General features: G+C 42.3%; 1 long non-coding RNA gene across 1 annotated transcript in view; it reads left to right on the forward strand.

Moving 5' to 3' along the window:
- LOC138932393 (uncharacterized) overlaps positions 1-19,102 on the forward strand; it is a 200,257-nt gene that overhangs the window by 68,884 nt on the left and 112,271 nt on the right. The window contains exon 5 of the long non-coding RNA XR_011446767.1: positions 7,429-7,457. This is a non-coding gene — a long non-coding RNA (uncharacterized lncRNA). The remainder of the gene's footprint in view (positions 1-7,428; positions 7,458-19,102) is intronic.

Below are 19,102 nucleotides of genomic sequence, written 5' to 3' on the forward strand. Positions count from 1 at the left end.
CTTTCGATCCCCTCCTCTCACATCCTCGCGCGACTCGTACCCTTTTGGCATCCCACCACTGTCGGGTTAAGCGAGATTTCTCGTATAATCGTTTTATCCTTCGTTTACTTTCGGGGGACCTTCCGCGATGTGCTTGGGAAAATCAGCACGCTCTGTAACGCTTTCCGGATTAACGGCGGAAATGCCGGTCATTTATTAAGAACGACGGCTTACCGCCTTCGAGTCGATACACCTCTGCGCAAAAAATAACCAATAGAGATAAAAGATAAACAAAGATTTCTTGAGATAATTCCATGACAGTGTATTTTACATCTACATCAATTAAAGATACGTATAATAATCTTTGAAATTTAACATTTTCTCTCTCGTCTCTCTTTTTCTCTTTATATTTCTTGAATAATGATTTTCAAAGTATTTAACATATATTGTGAAGAAAAAACAATTTAACGATGTCACACATATATTGGTTTTTTTCTTTTTTTTTTTTTTCTTTTGGCTCTTCTTTTCTGTTGGTCATTCTAACCGTCATAATTTTGACGCTACAATCGGATTGATTTCCCGTTAGGGAGAAGGGCTCAACTTTACGACGTTTAACGCTTCGCAATGCGCTTCCGGGGCAAAGTTGGCCGGTATCGTGACGTTACGTCATCGCCGCGAGTTAAACGACAAAACGGGAGCTTTGAACGGGAGCTAGATCAATGACCACGCCTACCGCGACCGCACACGGCACAATGGGAAATCTAACGAGTCCAGTTAGATGGGGAAAATAATAGTTGTCGTCGGCTACGCGCTCGCTTTGTCACTGGACCCGGGCGGACAAAGGCGACGTCATCGTTTTTGACGGTGCGCCATCGGCTTTGAATAACCAGGAGCGACACTGGTGTCAGGACAAGTGGTTCGCTCTGACAATCGGTTATCGGTTATCGGCTATCGAGAACTTTCGAACTTACTGGTCCTTGACAAGACGGCGCGTCGAATTTTACCGTTGACGTGCCTGCGAATCGCAAATATCGCCCCCGCTTTGAGACATGCGAGGGTTAATTACGATCCTCTACGATGCGATTGATTTTAAACGTGACGCTAATCGCATATCATCTTTATCAATCATCAACGCTTGGACATTGGTAATATTGTATAAAGAAAATTTCGAGCGATACTCGAGATTCTCAAATTAGAAATGGAAAATATTTAATAAAAATATATTATACTTTGAAACATGTATTCTATTATCTTGAATGATAATCTCAAGGCAAGATATTTGTAGTACATATTATCTAGTTTTTTTTTTTTTTTAAGTATGAGAAAGAAAGAGAGGGAAAAAGAGATTTGAGTTTTTGTTATAAATTTATAAAAACAGAATTTATAAAACTTATTAGAAATTGTATAAGTCGTCGAGCATCATTGAGCGTAAATGCGATAATAACCGTATTCAATAATATCACGGGAAGATGTCGACTCATAACGAGCTAATCGAATGGAGAAGGACGTAAGACGATTCTGCAGTCAAGCGGATCTAGTTTCACGGCTGCTTCTGAAGAGACTGCAGAGGGATGGATAGGTAGAACGGATGCTTCTGATGGTTACATTGAGGGGGTAAAGGACGGAGATGGTGGTAGAGACCAAGGGGTTGGGCCGGAGTTAGTTTCCGTGGCATTGACGTTCCACAATACAACCCCCGATGCCGTTGACACCCCTATTTGCAACGACCCCGACGCAATCTCTACCGTCGCACGAAACCGCGTTCCGAAAATGCGCCAAGGCGGATCTTATTCAGCTTCTTCCGGCCTCTCAACGCGCTTCCGGAGCTTGAAAGTCTCCAAGAAGGACTCTGGGTTCGGTGGAGCATGAGTTTTTCGGAGATGGTGAAAAAAATCCTCGTTTCTCACGATTCTACTTTCATATTTTATTTATGACTATTAATCTTTCATCTGGCAAAGATCGAGCTTTTATAAAAATATTATTTTTTGTTTTTAATGAACGAATGACTTTTAAACTTATAATTTTTCAAACTTATGATTATTTCCTGTTAATTCTCTAATACGATTCTCTAACTTTGCATTAACGAAGGTTACTTGCAACCCGTCAAGTATTATATAATGATAATGGTGATCGATAAGACGATATAACACGATGTGCCTTGGGAACCTCCCTCTCCATCCATGATCAATCGTGTCTCCTCTGGAGACGCACCAATGTGGCAATGGCTTCGACACGCGTTACGACTGTAACTCCAATATCCTACCCCGTCAACGAGAATGGAGCACGAATTCGTCGCGTAAATTCTATTATCGTACGGCTTATCGCGAGTATTCGTAGTACAATGGATAATATCAGCGCTTACCGTCCTCGAACGACCGTAAGCGTCGATCAGTGATGTCGCTATCAGTTGTTTCCGCCTCACCAGGCACTACACCATGCCATTCCGACAAGATGGCGTCGGTTCACCAGCGCATATGCATCCGGAGATTTAGTGTTGCAAAAAATGGATTTGGTAGTAAAGATCTGTGTGTATGCGTGTCCGAAGGTATATTATATATCTTTTTATTTTAATTTATAAAATATACATAATATGCGCCATTTATTCGTGACAAAATTGTCAGTATTAAAAAATTGCGGAATTAACGAAAATATATTATATTATACGTTATTATAAAATAGCTACTTGCGTAATATACCATAAAACTATCAAAAAGACACGATGACTATTTAGAGTGCGAAATTACACACATTAGAGACAAAATCCAATAAAAAATCTTAAAATTTAGCAGCGCATGTTTAAGAGAGAGAGAGAGAGAGAGATTTGTACGAGTCTTTTTAAAAAAATAAATCTTTGATTTTATTCCGGATAAATCTTCTATTCTCGGGGCACGAGCTGAATCCTATATTAGATCGCGTTTACCAGTTGAAGGCTCATTAGTTGCATAGGGCTGTTAAAGGGCCATTAGCCCGCATCCATCTCCCGACAATGCAAAGTTCGATTCGCGATCTTGCTTATCTCGGAGCGGCACGGGCCGGTTATTTTTGCCAGTAGCGGTATCCGGGCGTTATCTTTCGCGCCGGTACGTTACCGATAATGGTGGCAGTCATTCGCGGATGATACGCTGAGATAGCAAAGGGCGATAGGCGAGGATGGAAAATGCGGCGGCGGCGGCGGCGGCCGAAATCCGGCTAATGGTTTCACTGAATCAAATCGGAGCGGCCGGCGTTTAACGGGGCAAACAGACAGAAAATGGAGCGCGACCGCATATAAAGAGTCGATGATAACGAAATGATATATGGCGACCGCGCGCGCTCGCTCGCTCGCTCATTCGTTCGGTCGTTCGTGCGAATGTATATAGGCGAGAAATGAGCCAAACCCGGCATTGCCTTGCCCTGCCCGCCCTCCGATTCGGAGGCCCTTTCGCCTCCGCGATACACCCTCTATGTAATGCGACTTCCATCCCCCTGGCTGGCGGTGGTGATTGATCGGCGTGGAGATACCGGACGATATTCACCGCAGGATTAAGTGAATGCGTGGCCACTTAATAATCCTTATATTATATATATCCCCTTATTTGGAATCGAGTAAATGTGCGGGTTTGCGTTACGTTTGTTATCCAGGCGTCAAAGAATAGGGCTACTGGTAAATGGTAATTTTGTTGATGATTTCGAGATTTGAAAAGTCGGAAGAATAATGTAATAAGATGCGTTGAAGCGTATCTTTATATAAATAGAATGACACAAAATAAGTTTTATGTGCTTTGATCGTCATATTTCGATTAGCTCGGATTCTATAACTACGTGAGAAGCTTTAATAAGGCTAATGCGACGATTGAAGCGGAAGTTACGCCAGTCCCGTGAGAGAAGGAAGCTCACGGAGAAACTTAAGAATATATGTTTCCACTGTCGCGCTGCCTATCGAAGCGTTGCTTAATTATCTTTCCCAGGTAATGGCAGGATAATCCAATAGTACCGTCTGATAATTATCGATTCCATTAGCTAAAGGTGCTATAAAAATCATTCCTTCTGGCAAGATCCTATACTCGGCAGCAAACGAACATCCTAATTGGATATAAAGTTCCTCTTGATAATAATATACGCGCATCGTATAATAATACTGACATTAATGTATTTTTAACATAAACTTGTCGTTTCTGATTTATCTCGTCGAAAAATTCATGAAAATTTGCTATTCTTTGTAAATTTAGTCTTTTTTACGAAAAAAAACCTTGATCTTTTGAAACACCAACCTATAAACATTTGGCGTTTAATAAAAAAGTCTTTTATAAAAAAAGATTAATTTTACGATTAAAAGGCCTGCAAAATATCGTTGATTATGTATTTTAAACGTTTTGATTTTTAGTTTAATTGGTTAAAACATCTTCATAAAATACTGATATCAAACATCGAAGTATAATTTTTTTTATCGCATTTAGGAAGGTATTCAATTAACAAGACGTCCAATTTGCACAAATGAAGGTTACCGGAATCTTTTATTTCACCAGAGTCTCGAAAGATCCATCGAATCTAATGATACACGTTTCCGTTTTTGAAACGGCTACAAAATATTTGTGAGAATATTAAACGTAAGAAATACACTTGACCTGCGCAAATAAAGTATCTAAGAATCTTTTATTTCTGGAGGATCGGAATCGCCGGCAGCGATAGCGGAACGAGAACGATTGCTTTAATATTCAACGTCCGTAATAGCCGGACATGAGGTTTAGGATTCGTTCAATTATTCAAATCACCGCCTCGTTAGGTCGGTCTAAATCGAGATCTCGGTTATGTCCGGAGGTTGCCTGGGAGGAAATCTAAATTTGCTCGTCGTGCAGTTAAATGTTGCATCGACTACATACGAAAGCATAATTTATGCATGTGCCAACCAGGCGCGAGGCCGCCGACATCTCATCGATAGCTAACGCCACATTTACAATCGATCGAAATAACATTAAAGATATTCTCAGCGCGAATATCTCTTGCTCTCTGTTAAGAGTATCGTTCTTTTGGAAAGAAATTTTCAAGGATCTAAAAGAGAAGCCAAGATTCTTCCGCTGCGCCGTTCATTCGCGCTGGCAGCGAAAAGCTTTCCTAGAGACTTTAACGCTCGTTGCCGAGCTTTAAATAATGCATGAACAGTCAGTGAAAAAATAAGCGGCGAAGAGGCCCGGAAGGGAGTTCTTTCCTTTCTCCTGACGGCCGGCAGTCGGCACGCCGGAAATGAGAACGTAGACAAGCAGTATTCATTTCTGATTCAAGCCAGAAACATTCGCCGAGATACGAGAAATAGCTCGATGAACGTGGGGTGTAATCGTGCGTAATCGAGGGAGCTCTTGAAAAATTATTCTAGTATTTCTCAAGTAAGAAAAACACATTAAACATATTATATTTTAATATAATATTTAATAACAGATAGACGAAAAATTTTACACTATAATAATACTTATCGCAAAATCGACGGACGTACTTTACCAGTTGAGAATGGCAAGGCGAGGGTCTTGGTCATTTTCAGCCAGAATTGCCTATTAGTGCTTAATCGGTGCCTGATTAAAAATTACAGATTAAAGCTGCCCCGCGGGAGTTTTCGAGCTGCCCGGCACGGCTGACCAAACCGTAACTAAGTTTCGTACACGCCCTCGGGCTGTGTTGACTAAATTCCTCGAGCAGATAATCACGAGGGTGGCGTGTACTTCTATATCCTTGAAGCAAGATGAAGTAAGCCCAGCGATCTTCCGATCTCGGTTTATTTTGGCTGAAAATTATGTTTTCGTACACGTTGCTGGCATGTTCAAACTTTAATATAAACTCTTTGCGTATTAATTATCAAACCCTTTTAAATCTTATGGCATAAAACTATACTCTGCCGCATAATTAATAGAAATATTTCAAAAAATATCAGATTTTCTTTAATATATGTATGTATTGTATTAATTCTTAAGAATTTTTCATACAAATTATAATATACAAAACTAACATCACGAGTTTAAAAACATTTGTGATGATTCTATAAAGCTTAAATTCTCTATAATGTTTGCGAAAGTAGAAAGAATTTAAATTATTTAAAAAGATGGCGTTTTCCCTCGCTCTCTCGAAAACTCCCGTGACGTGCATGTCAAGAGATACATCTGGCTGCATTACATCGTTCATTTTCTCACACGCGCGCCCGTACGATTAATTGCCAGCGAAACTCCGAACCATGGGTGCGCGCGTAGTCGGCAAGTATTTAGCATAAAATGTAAAATAAGCCGCGGCTCGAGCATAAATTGTATTCCCATTAGGAGAGTCGCGGGGCGTTAGTCGGGTGAAGAGGGGGTACATTTGAATACGAGCGGATTAAAAATTAAATATTACCGCGGAAAGGGCTGGCGATTAGAGCGCGCACGGCAGGAATGAAAAACCGTCCGTACGCGAAGGGCGGTGGAAAGGCAAAGCGATAGGAGGGAGGGGGAGGCCCGAGCAACGAAAGTTGCGCAAAATAAAGCAGACGGCGTCATGGTTCTTTGGAAAAAAAAAAAAAAGAATTAAACGCTCTTTAATAATTCGCAATCGAGGCAACGAGGCTTTGCCCCGATTCGACGGTGAATTTTTTAGCAGCTCGTCCGCACTTGAAAAAGGATGAGATATTTTTCTGCTTCTCTATATTAATAGCGCTTATTAAAGATAAATTGAAAATTATTCTCTTCGCGGATAAGCTTTGCGGTTAGATAAATTCTTTCGGATTTTCCAATGCGAATCTCTATCGAGGCACGGTTGATAAATCCGCGAATGCAAATATAATAATCGCGGCTGCAAATCACTATACGTTCTCTCGAGGCCGTGATATCGCCGCGGCTGCGGCGCCATAACCATTTTTCACAATTTCTGGCAGGCGGTAGCGGCTGCGGCAACAGCAATGCGAACCCGGCACAAGTGGCCGTATCTCGCGAGCTCTCTTTCTTCTCCGGGACATTAAGGCCCGGAGCGGCGCGAGCGAAACGGTTAACTAAGACATCAGTCATAATACGCGAGACAACCGGATGCCGTGGCAGGCTGGGGGCGTAAAGGGTCCTCCTCGTAACTTCTCGTTTGCCCAGCTTTTGTTCGCGATACCCCCGCGCACGGCCGTGCGCGACGTATCTCTCTAACGTCAGAAACTGCCTTTACGTCTCGACGATGAGATCCGTACATCAAAGTTTATAGGCTAAGAACGAAGACACAACGAAACGAGACATCGTTAAACTTGCGGCGAGATGCGACTCGTGAATACTCGATTGCGCGAACGATCGTGGAAGCGCGTAGCGCGTATATAAATGTACGCTTTACTTCGAGAAACTTTCAATTTTTTCAAGACGTCATTAGATAGATATTTCATATAGCGTTAAAAAAATATTAATATGATATGTATACGAGCAAACATTTAGATATTATAGAGAAAATATATCATTTAATCAAATTTTTATTATTTTACAGATCGATCAACTTTAACGCAACAATTCTAAGTAAGTTCTTTTTTTTATTTATAAAATACACTCAGATTACGAATCGGCACGCTTACGGTAGGCCCGTATAAGATAGACAAATGCGTTCTGGTCAGTTGGGAAAGGCCGGGACGGGAGAGGGAGATGAGAGATTTACAAGTTTAGTTACCGGCGATCACACCCTTGGGACTCGGGCTTGATGGGACGCGCCCGGCTATCGATATGAAGTTCGGCAGAACTCTTCGTATACCATAGAGCTGATAACTCTTTTCGCTCGAGCGATTGTTATATAGTTTGAACTTCGTAAAGGAAGATATGTTGCGTCGACACAACTGTCATTAAAATATTAGCGCAGAAAAACGCGTCCCGTAAAGATGTCTTCGACATCGCCGAAGGATTTACGTGAACTACGGGATAGCCCGGGTTCTGCCGACGTCCGTCGCCAACAAATCTCTCCTACTTCCTAACCGTTACGGATAGCGGGCCATTAGAGTGTCATCTTTTCCCACATTTATGAATGACCAGTCGCGGATAAGCCCTTGCGGAATATATCGCCGTAGAACCGGCGTACCGTGCGCCGGCGCATTTGTTTGAATTACTTTATATCCTACAATTTTTTATTATCAGTATCTCCTTTGGCCATACGTGCCCCATGCTGCACGAAACCGCAGAGTCTCCTCTGCCGGAGAAATATATCGCGTTCCCGTCTTATCTTCTCTGGCGAAAGAAATCGCTCGTGCGTATATCGGTTCATGAAAATTCACCCCTCAACTTTAAGTAGCATTCAATTTTCACGAAATGAGATCGAGAGATTGGGAGATCTTCTTCAAACACATTATATTTATCTAAGCAAACTATATTTTACAGAAGATGAATTTTACAAACGAAAAACATGATTATAAAGAAATTTAGTCGCGCGAATAAATTGAAGGGTATAGGGTATAATTCTCAAATTATATCGCCATTTCATGATAATATTTTACGATAATATTTTTTGAACGTTGTCAAAATGTTACGAGTGAAAGAATTGAATGTATCAATCTACCGTGTCAATTTCCCCGACGGTACTGTGCTACTGCAAAATACAGCGTCAGTTCGTTCCGACGATAGTCCGGATCGTCCCGTTTCGGCGGTCCAAAACCGCGTCGCATAATGGGAAAATTTGCGTAAACGACGGGGTCATTAAGCGCCCCCTCTTGCGCGCGAATGTGCGTGGCGGTCGCCAATGTGGAGACGGGGCTATAACTCGCGGTAATACCAACCTAACCGTGTACCCATGATTATAACGCTGCCAATTAGTCAAGCCGGCTTAGGATGGCAACCGTGCCCCGGAACAAACGTCTATGTATACATACACATGTGTGCGTGTTCTCTCTATCTCTCTCTTTCGCCGTGTAACATCCGCCACGATTCGATGCGGGAGCATTGCCGCATATAAGAATGGGTACTTGGAAATATTCAACTCATTACATTGCGGACAAAGCCTAATCTCTTATTAATTTTTAGCTTTGATGGAATTTAAATAGCGTCCTCGAAATTTCTCTCTCGTTAATACAAATTTTAAATTTTAAAGTCGTGAAAATATTTGGAAAAATTTTGCGTTACTTTCCGTTTAATTTCTTTAAGTTATTTAAATTTGAGACTATAATATGACGATATCATTCTTTAAAAGGAATAAACAATTTCAAATTTATTTATCAAAGTAAATGCGGCAAATATATTTCGACGTCCCATGTATTCTGTTTATAATAAAAGGATTAAGATCCGAGCTTTGCAGCGAGTAACGCGTCATTCTCCGCCGGTGATTACATCGGCGTTTCGCGATACGTCGTCGTGTTTCATGCGATGTGGGAGCAGCGGCAGGGCAAGTTTAGTAATTATTTAGCTAAATTGCGAAGCACTTGGTGCCGCACGCGGCGCGGCATGTGTTTGTAACCGGCGAAAAATCTTTGAATTAATGCTCCGCCATTAATTACGTTTATGAGTTTAAATTGTCTCGGTAGCACGGAATTTATGCAAATGTAGTTTGCGAATTCGACGATCACGTCTGCGGATGCCAGAAAGCGCCCCGTGTGCGCGGCCTGGCCTAAAGCGCCAAGCGTGTCTGTAATTTGCTACATAACGCGATACGTACGTGATGCACAGTTGCAAACATCCCAAATGTAACGATATCGTATGCAGTTTCCTTGTTTCGAGGAACCTCATATATATATATATATATATATATATATATAAAAGCTTCCTTTGGAAGATAATTCTATGCGTACGATATATTGTAGAATTTTGGAATAGGTGAGAGAGAATTAATATAAAATATTATTAAATGATTAAATCACATTAAAATGTTTCTTTTATTTTGTCATATTATTTGTAATTAATATTATAAGTTTAAGTAATATTTTTATTATTTCAGTTCAGTCTCTCGTATTCATATATTTAATTCTCGACGTTAAAAATAATGAATTTAATGCTCTACTTTCTACCGGGCGACAAACAATCTTCACAGACAGCTGACCAGTGCGATCTCGCGCGATATTAAATTAAAAAGAAAACATACGATTGTAGTAGGCTCTTGTTTTACGCTGCTATCCAAAGGCAACGTTGCGATAAAAATGGTATTTAGTGCTCACTCGCGCCTGACCTCTCCCGTCAAGCGGGAATTAGATTTCCAATCCGATTAATCCGACAGGTCCGACTGGCCGGTTAATTTTACTTTGTTGTACCACTACCGACTTTTTTGCCTTACCGATGAGAGCGGCCGCTGACAGGGTAGGCGAACTGACGTATTCCGCACGACGGAGCGAAACGGAGCGACGGCGCCTGGAATAACGTGCCCTTAACAAATCCGCAAATTGAAAATTTCCCGTGCGGCCGCATCGCTGATTTTTAAGAGGCGATCGGACGCCGCGTTTGTTTTCGCGTACGTCCTCTCCGCAGCCCCGATTCCAGAACACCGGCCCATTAGCCCGAAGCTACAGTTTTCTCTCTCTCTCTCGCGCGCGTTCCCTTTCGCTCTCTTTCTCTTTCTTTCTCGCTCTCTGACGCGCCATAGTATCAGCGTATCAGCTGTTTAATTAATTTCGCCTTGTCCCGCGCAAATGAAACGGAGGAATATAATATGCGATCTGACGCGCCGGCTTTAAAAAAACACCCGGCCGTATTCGCGCACGTTACATCGCGCGTTGCCGCTTGTTTTACGGAATACGTTTTCAAGATAGACTCGCGTATGTTGTTCATCAATAATTTCTTGTTGAAAATTTTAAAGGAACGAGATTACGCGAAAATTAGTTTCTTACAGAAATAATATGGCACATATGTTACAGTTTCCAAATTACATATATGTATTTGCCGATATATATTGAGACGATGAAAATTAAATATTAATTTTTGCTGCGGTCTCTCAGTTTGCAAATTGTAGACATTAACTTAAATTGATTAAATTGTATAGGATGCAAATATATATATATATATATATAAAATATATATACGTATTACGTTTTGTATCAAAAATGTTTTAATCTCGTTAATCGAAAATTTGTCCACCTTTCGATTTGCGTTCGTTAATCGAGTACGGGCGGGCGACATCGGGCGCTTTCACGGCTGTCCATCACAGCGGCCGCTATTAGGGTAGCTCTTGTAAAGTATGGATTTGGACCAATCGTATAGACGCCGCGGGCCACGCTCGATACCAGCTTTATTAGTTCGCGGTAATAAATCAGGAGACGGATCAATTTTGCAGTGCCTCCTCCCCCCATCCTACATCCTGATTTCCGTCCTGGGGACATCAGATACAAAATTTGCAGCTCGCTTGTGCAAACTGCACCGACGTTCCTTCCGGTTTTCAGCTCTGTTATCGAATATATCCACGCGGCCGATATTTCATAAAATTTCAACGATATTAAGCCATCGAGTTTACGTTGTATTTGAGTTTTTCAATATCGAGAAAGAGAGTTATCTCTCCTTCTTTTTTAAATTAAAATTTATTCTTTGTTTCATGTTGAATTTACGTTTGATCTACAAATCGCGCTCTCGCCTTTAGAAAGCAGGTTTCAATATTATTTATGTACGCATTTGCATCTACATTGTTCTGACAGTTTTAAGAGATCACGCGCTACAATCTTTACGAAGGCTTTTTTGAAATATTAACTCTCTCACACTTTTACACCTATGCGAAACTATAGCACAAACGTAACGTTGATCGTATCGTTATTGCTTTTTACGTTTACTTTTCATCCAAACTATAACAGAGCGCGGCAATTGAATTTTGCCAAAGCCAGACATCGCTCGTGCTCTCGCCAGCCGCCAGCGCGAGAGCTCGCGACATCCGTCAACAGTAAAATTCAAAGCGGCAACTTTTGGAAAAATATCGTCGCCCCCGGACGCGCTCGAAAGCATGCGTGGCACAAACGAGAAGGTAAGCTCGCCGTTTGACGTTTTTCGACGGGTTAGTACGACGACACGTCCGGCACAGAAATTAGCGTTACCGTGCCCGGCGCCGTTGGTTAACGATAGGCAGAGAGGGATGGATGTGAAAAGGGCAGGAGGGAGGAAAGTAGGGAGGGAGAGCTGCGTTCGCGAGGGTGACCAGGCGGATGGCTTCCATATACATACATCGACAGGCGCACATCGATTATATGCTCGATTAATTCGCGACCATGCCGAACCCTTGGTCCATACGTCCGTCCATCCATTCGCTAACTCGCTCGGCCGTTTGCTCGTTCGTTCGCTCGCTCGCTCGCGCACGCACGCACGCACACACGCGCGGGATCGATCGCACGCGTATGGACATACGCACTTAGCGTTTGAAACTTTGCGCCTATTGCCGGCGAAATTTCAAAAGCAGACCGCTAAGAACATGATTTCAATTATAAAATGTATAATCTAAATTTCTAGATTAATTATAATGTAATTATTTATAATTTTATCTACATTAATTATGATTATCATTAATTTTTTTTATTTATTAATGTAGAATGTAATTTATTGCTAAAATGTAACACTAGATATCTACAAGGATTTATTAAAAATTTATTCTTTGATAATGTTAGCGTTTTATAAAATTAAAAAAATTTATTTATTGGTTAAAGATTTTGACAAACAAGATTTAATAAAAAAATCCGACTTGCGCCCAATCTATTTAATACATTTCAGAATGAACATTTTTAACAATTGTTTAGCAAAATTCACATTGTATGAGCGAAGGGCTCGCAGCAATGTTTCGCAAATTAAATGATCAGATATCAATATACATATAAGCCAATCTATAAGCCAAGGAGGAGGGTAAATCGATTATAAAAGGTTTGTACATTGGTAAGCGGTAAATATAGCGGATAATTCACTGCGGTGTGAAGGTATGCGCAGTTGCCGGTCGCGTCAATAATTCAATTAAACTTGCGTAGATGCACAATGCCGATGAAGAATCCACCCGGCGCAGCGGCCACTTTGGGCGTCGACCCAGAAATTTCGCGTTCGCAGGATAGTCGATCTATGCTTGCAATTCTGCCGAGCGGAGGAAAGGGAGCGGTGGGGGTGGAAGGGGGAGGACGAGAAACGGCCGTGCCGACCAGGCGTTACGAAGGGATGGATTTGGATTTGAAGGGTGGCACAACGTGGAAGGAGGGGGTGGAAGGATCGGAGGTTGGTTGAGCAATTAGCGAGCCGTCAGTGGCACAGTGGCTGACAGGAGCCATACAACCTACTGCCTCTACCCTCCCCCTCCTTCATCCCTCCTCTCTTCCCCTCGTCATCCTCTCACCATCCACCTATATGCGTGTACTCGTGTGCCTTACTCAGCTGGCAAGAGAAACCGACACGCGTTACCCCTAATTAGAATATCCGCTGGCCGATTACGATATTCGCCTGTATCCGTGCGCGTCCGTCCCGTCCTAAAGTTCTTTCCATTTGCGTCGAACACTTCTCTTTCTTTTGACTCTAGATCATTATTTTTCATATTCGCGTATTAGAACGGATACGAAAGGGTATTTTGGTACGTTTTGGTCACGCGTACGTTATCTAGCAAATTATTTATTGAATGCAGATGTTTCGGAATGCACACAGATCGTGATACGGTTCTCTCCATAAAAACATTATAATCACTAATTAAATTCTGTTCTTAATGTTTAAAAAATAATTAGAAGAAAATTTGATATGCATGTTTATATATATATATATATTTGTGTATATGTATACAGCAGAATTTTAAATGTACCATATTTGAATATTGCATATTTATTATGGAAATTTATTTAAAATATAGGATCTTCATTCGCGTTTGTAGTGCGCCGGATTTCAACTCGACACGAGATTGATAATTAGAAATTGTTTGATCAAACAACGGGATATTTTCGCGAAATCTTTATCGAGATTCGTTTAAAAACTTAGCGTTTTTAAGCGCGTCGAATTCCAATCGAAACCCTCGACCCGATATTAGAGAGGGAGCCGTAATCTCTGGCGAGAGTGAACTATCGCGCGCGCGCGCGCGCGCGCTCTTGGCGCGAACGAGGGGCACTGCAGCGAACGCAATTATAATTTTAATTTCGATGGTATTTAATAAAGGGGTGCATCCTGCTACTCGCTTCGTCGGGCTGCCGACCCTCCACAGCCTGCCATACGGCTCTGTATGGACTAATTAGCAGTTACGGCCTTGCGGACCGCACGAATGCATTTTGCTACTGCTACCGTCGCTGCTGTTTGGTCGCACACGTTACACTTTCGCGTCTCGAACAGCTTGCTCAGATCTGGAAAAAATATCGTCAACATCCGCTCGCTAGATGCGAGTTTATTTCTCTTGACTTTTAAATTTTCGAGAATTGAGCGAGTATTGTTTTAAATCCTTAAAGTCTTATAATCGACGCATCACTCTGATTCGATTATATTTAATTTTCTCCCTCCTTCGCGCGCAATTCGTATATTTTGTTTTCTTTTTATATTGTAAAATTGTCTTTTAAACAAGACGCTTTAGAGATTTTACAAAGAAGATAAAAAAGATGCCTTTTATATTACGTGTGAGACAGACCGTTTCAGATCGTCTCAAGAGGCTATTTTTAATTACTGATCTTGTAGCTTTTTACAATTTTCATGCGTGTCATTAGATTACGCCCACTTAGCGGGCACGTGGGACCCATCCCAAACCGTGCGCTTAATTCAATGTCTCCCGGAAGTATCGAGTCGAATTAGTTTAGCCGGCGCGGCCAATCGTATTTCTGCGCACGCGATTTCTTTTTTTTTCCAACTCTTTCCCGAAAGACCCCGAAAGAGAGCGAGAGGGGTGTAGCGGACATACTCGGTGTGCTGCCTGCGCATGTTGAATCGAATTACAACGTAGACGTGACGCGGCAATCGAATCGAGGCGATGACGGGCGTACAACGAATCCATCAGGTCCGTTAATTGTCAAAGTATCGACGACACGGGCGTATCGAGAGGAGAGAAGAGAAGAGAAGAGAATCGACATCGGCACAACGTGAGTGAGTAATTAAGTTATCGTTTTATATCCGTTTCGTCTCGTGAGAGAGCCGCGGCGGCGTGGCGTGACGTCACGTCGCGTTCGCCCCCGTTCTCCTTCCTCCACGCCCTATTCGTCCTTTTAGCATCTTTTTTTTTTCCTCCATTTCATCGATTCCATCCAACCCTCCACGCGACCTTTTTTTTCCTCTCCCTCAACCCCCTGCCTGGTCGCCGGCCGGCAGTCGTCAACTCGCCGCGTTGCGCCGCGCGCGGCCGGCAACGCGTTTCGGTCAATTTGCGGCCGAGTCGGGCGAACATTCGCGATTCAATTATACCGACAACGAAGTTTGCTCGGATCAAATGCCGAAAGGCTGAAAATCAATCCGGGGTGCGATCGGTTTAATGGGGGCACGCACCACGTGCCGCGGCCATTATAGAGCATACCCCTCGCCCCGTCGCCGCCACCCTCGCCCGCGCCTCCGCCGCCGCGCTTCTCCGCCATCAACCCCCTCGTCACCCTCAACGCCAGCGATCGGCCCGTCTCACCCACTCTATTCTATCCCCTTTCCCTACGTATATATCCCCCCTTCCCCCCTCCCCCCGTCACCGCATGTATATTCTCCTATCTATTCATACGCGCATCTATTCGGCGGCTTGGTTTCTTCTCGCGTCGCTTGAAATAAGTCGCACAGACAGTCTCGATCTGGTAATTTGATTTACATATTTAGAAAATTTCTTGTTATTCTTAAATCACAATCTTGAAGATAATATCTATAAAGCATGGTTAGGGTTTTTCCTGCAAAAATAATTAAGATGTTTAGATGATTGATTATCAGTACACATAATTGCCATTAATTTACATTGGTATGTTTTCACATAAAAATCAATGAATATGTTTAAAAAAATTCGATGTTGCGGATGATCTGAATTTAAAAAGCAAACTTACGGCCACGATTATTATACATGATTATTTATATAAATTGCTAAAAAAGTTATATGTGAAAGAAGATAGAAATGTTATCTTTTTAAACTGAGACATTTGATATAGATAAATGAAATTGTGTATATGTATACTGTAAGATGTTCAACTACATGTCGACGAAATCGCACATTTCTCTCCTGGCTTCGTACGGGGATACAACCCGCAACAGATATCCGTAAAGACCCTCTTGCGACGGTGAACCGCGCCATCGGAAGTTTCACCGTATCGAGTGGTGCGTGTGCGCGCGGGGAGGGCTGGCGGTGTCGGCCGAATATATTAGCCCGGGCCATTAACTCTCCCCGGGGAAAAGGAGCAGCTCGAATTCTGCCGAAGATATTACACACCGATTATTTATCCGTCGCCGTTGCCGCGAGGCGCGCGATTCGACGGCTCGTGCGATCGATCGCGGCTTATAAATCGTACCGATTCGTACGCCCGCCGATTCAAGATCCATCAATCGCCCCGCAATCGAAACCTCTCACCCCTTTCCTAGATGTTTAATAACTCCCAGCTGGCCGCTCAGAGCGATGCACGCGATAGCGGATAAGCTTGGGGTGAGGCGCGGCACCGCGACTCGGCGAAAGGGTGTCGGGGGAAGGTGAAAAGGGAAAGAGAGAGAGAGGGAGAGAGAAAGGGAAAGTAGGAAAACGAGGGCGGTAAGGGGTAGGGTTGAGTTGCATATGAGCGATTGCCACACACGGCGTGTAGCGCCGGCCGTGGCGGCGGCATTTACGTTAATTAAATTTTCCCAGGCCGTAGAACCGATCCTCCGGCCCTCCTCACTTTCACCATTCGCTTCTCTTTCTCTCTCTTCCTCGTCGACCATCAGCATCCGGTCCCTCTGTCCCCGATCCCTTCTCTCTTCCCGCGCGACCGCTGGCCCCAGCATCAATCATTGCACGCTCAGGCTCACTAGCTGGACTCCACGTCGGAGGATCGAGTCGCGAGAGACTGTTTGAAATTGCGAGAGCGCGCGCACGCACACCCTACTGTTATATTTTTTCTCTCTGTCTCTCCTACTCTTTCTCTCACCCACTTTTAATCCGCGAACCCGGGATAAACGCCGTTGAACTGACCACCCCGATGCGTTTCGTAGAAACTCACGCCGGTGAGTGAGCGTACATACATCTGTCTGTGACGTATGTCGCTCAAAAGCTATGATTTCGCGCTAACTAGTGACCAGTACCAATTAAAGGCCGCTGGGGATAGCTTCCTTGTCGCGCGCTCTTAAATACCACACGAGTGATTCCAATTTCGAATGCAGGGAAGGGTGCAGTGAAACGAGAGGAATAGTTAAATAATCGGTCGCAGTGTATGGTAGAATAAATCTTTCGAAAGGATCGGAGATGCACGAAAATTCGATTGAATATATCTTATTTTGGAGAGAATTTCAATTATTATTTTATTAGTTTCTTAAATACATACGTTCCTTTTTATCAATAATTTGTTATTGGATATGATTGGATATTTCAAAAATTGAATTCTGAATGTCTCCGCACACGTAGCAAGATTCACCCCCATTCGTCTCCTCGCCGATCTTATAATCGACTTTGCGGAACAATTCTATAATCCCTTAAACTTAATTAAGGGCGAATGAACTCTGTTTCTGCGGGGCAAGACTCGAGTTAACTTCGCTATAAACAAGAACAATATCTTCCTCCTTACGGGAAACTTCGTTATGGTTTCGGGAAGATGGGCACGAGCCGGTAATGCAAGGCAGTATCTGAAGACAGTCGTAAGAAACGGAAATAAAAGATCGGCCCGGAGGATCGCCGGCGGCTGTCCAATGTAATCGCTTGTAAAAATGTAATAAAGGATCAAAGAGAGCGCGCCGCCCGGCGAGAAGAATATTGCGCGCTGAGACGGATAAACCGAATAAAGCGATCTGTTCTTGAGCGACATCTCTTTCCATTCTCGTTATCCTTTTTATGCGCGAATATTAAGTAAATTATTATTAAATAACGATACAATTCGTATCGTATACTACTTATGCCGCAGATTGTCCACTTTTTTTTTTATCTAAACATTCTTTGACTCCAATTCGAAATTGATCGTATTTATATATCTTAAAAGATATATGTCTCAAATTTTAAATATTATTTAAATATACAATATAATATAATAATTAAAAAACAAATGTAAAAAATAATTTAAAATTAGTTGTCGTCGGTTTAGCATTTGATGTTTTATTCAGCGCGCAAATGTGATTTAAATTTTATATTTATTTATTTACTTATTCATTCATTTAACGTCAATTACATATCAATTTTTAAATAGTCATAGTCGTGATGCGTTCTTGTCGGATAATTTTATCTCGGACGGTGCTTATTCGACTGGACGCACGGGCAATCTCGCGAATCTCGTTTCGCTAGATATGCACATGCGGAAAGAATTCAGACAATACATACGATACCGGCAAAAGGAAGACGCATATGCGACAAGGTCTTCGAAGTTCTCAAAGCACGAAGTATCCGCGCTCTTTATCCGAGAACATTTTCCTGAGCTGGCGGGGTATGTTAAAGGCATGCTATGTATATGTATATCGTGCATCCTGTCGAGAGACCGAACGCACCCTCGAGCGCGAGCCTGTGCCCGAAAGGGCACTTGTCCGCGACCGGAGTATTTCATATTTACCTATCAAAGGTGGGCGCTTTGTGCAGTTTATATTAAATCACGGTACAGTTACGGGATGTCAATAAGACACGGCCTTCACCCTTCGCGGCATTTTCCTGCTGTCCTCGCCGATATTCTCGTATACAGGATGTCCTAGACCTATCGAAACACTTTTTATAAGAAGCCAAAGATATACAAATTATAAGTGATTTGAAAATAAGAATTTCTTTAGTAAAGATTAAGAATAGATAGTATGAATATAGTTCTTATTTAATTGCAAGCGTTTCATTTTTATTTTGATAAATCTCTAATTTGGAAATTAGAAAAGATGCTTATAAAAATATTTAACATTTATAGTTAAAAACTTGCAAATAAATGAGAATTTTTCCCGATATTTTCGATAGATTGACTCTAAATTGGTCAAAAAATTTGCAGATAAAAAATGATTCGTTAGGTGTGAGACACCCTGTGTATCTGTATCCTCGCCCTTGCACTCGATAAGCACACATTGATATTAAACTAGGGAAAAAAATCTTATACGAGCCACCGGCCACGTTGCGATGGTTGTCTGATATTTTTGAATGCCTCGATAAGTATGCAAATAAATCGATGCATATTGAATATCTG

The sequence above is a fragment of the Polyergus mexicanus genome, unplaced genomic scaffold, assembly GCF_030449975.1.
Source record: "Polyergus mexicanus isolate NDT 795.1 unplaced genomic scaffold, iyPolMexi1.0 SCAF_4, whole genome shotgun sequence".
Classification (NCBI taxonomy): domain Eukaryota; kingdom Metazoa; phylum Arthropoda; class Insecta; order Hymenoptera; family Formicidae; genus Polyergus; species Polyergus mexicanus.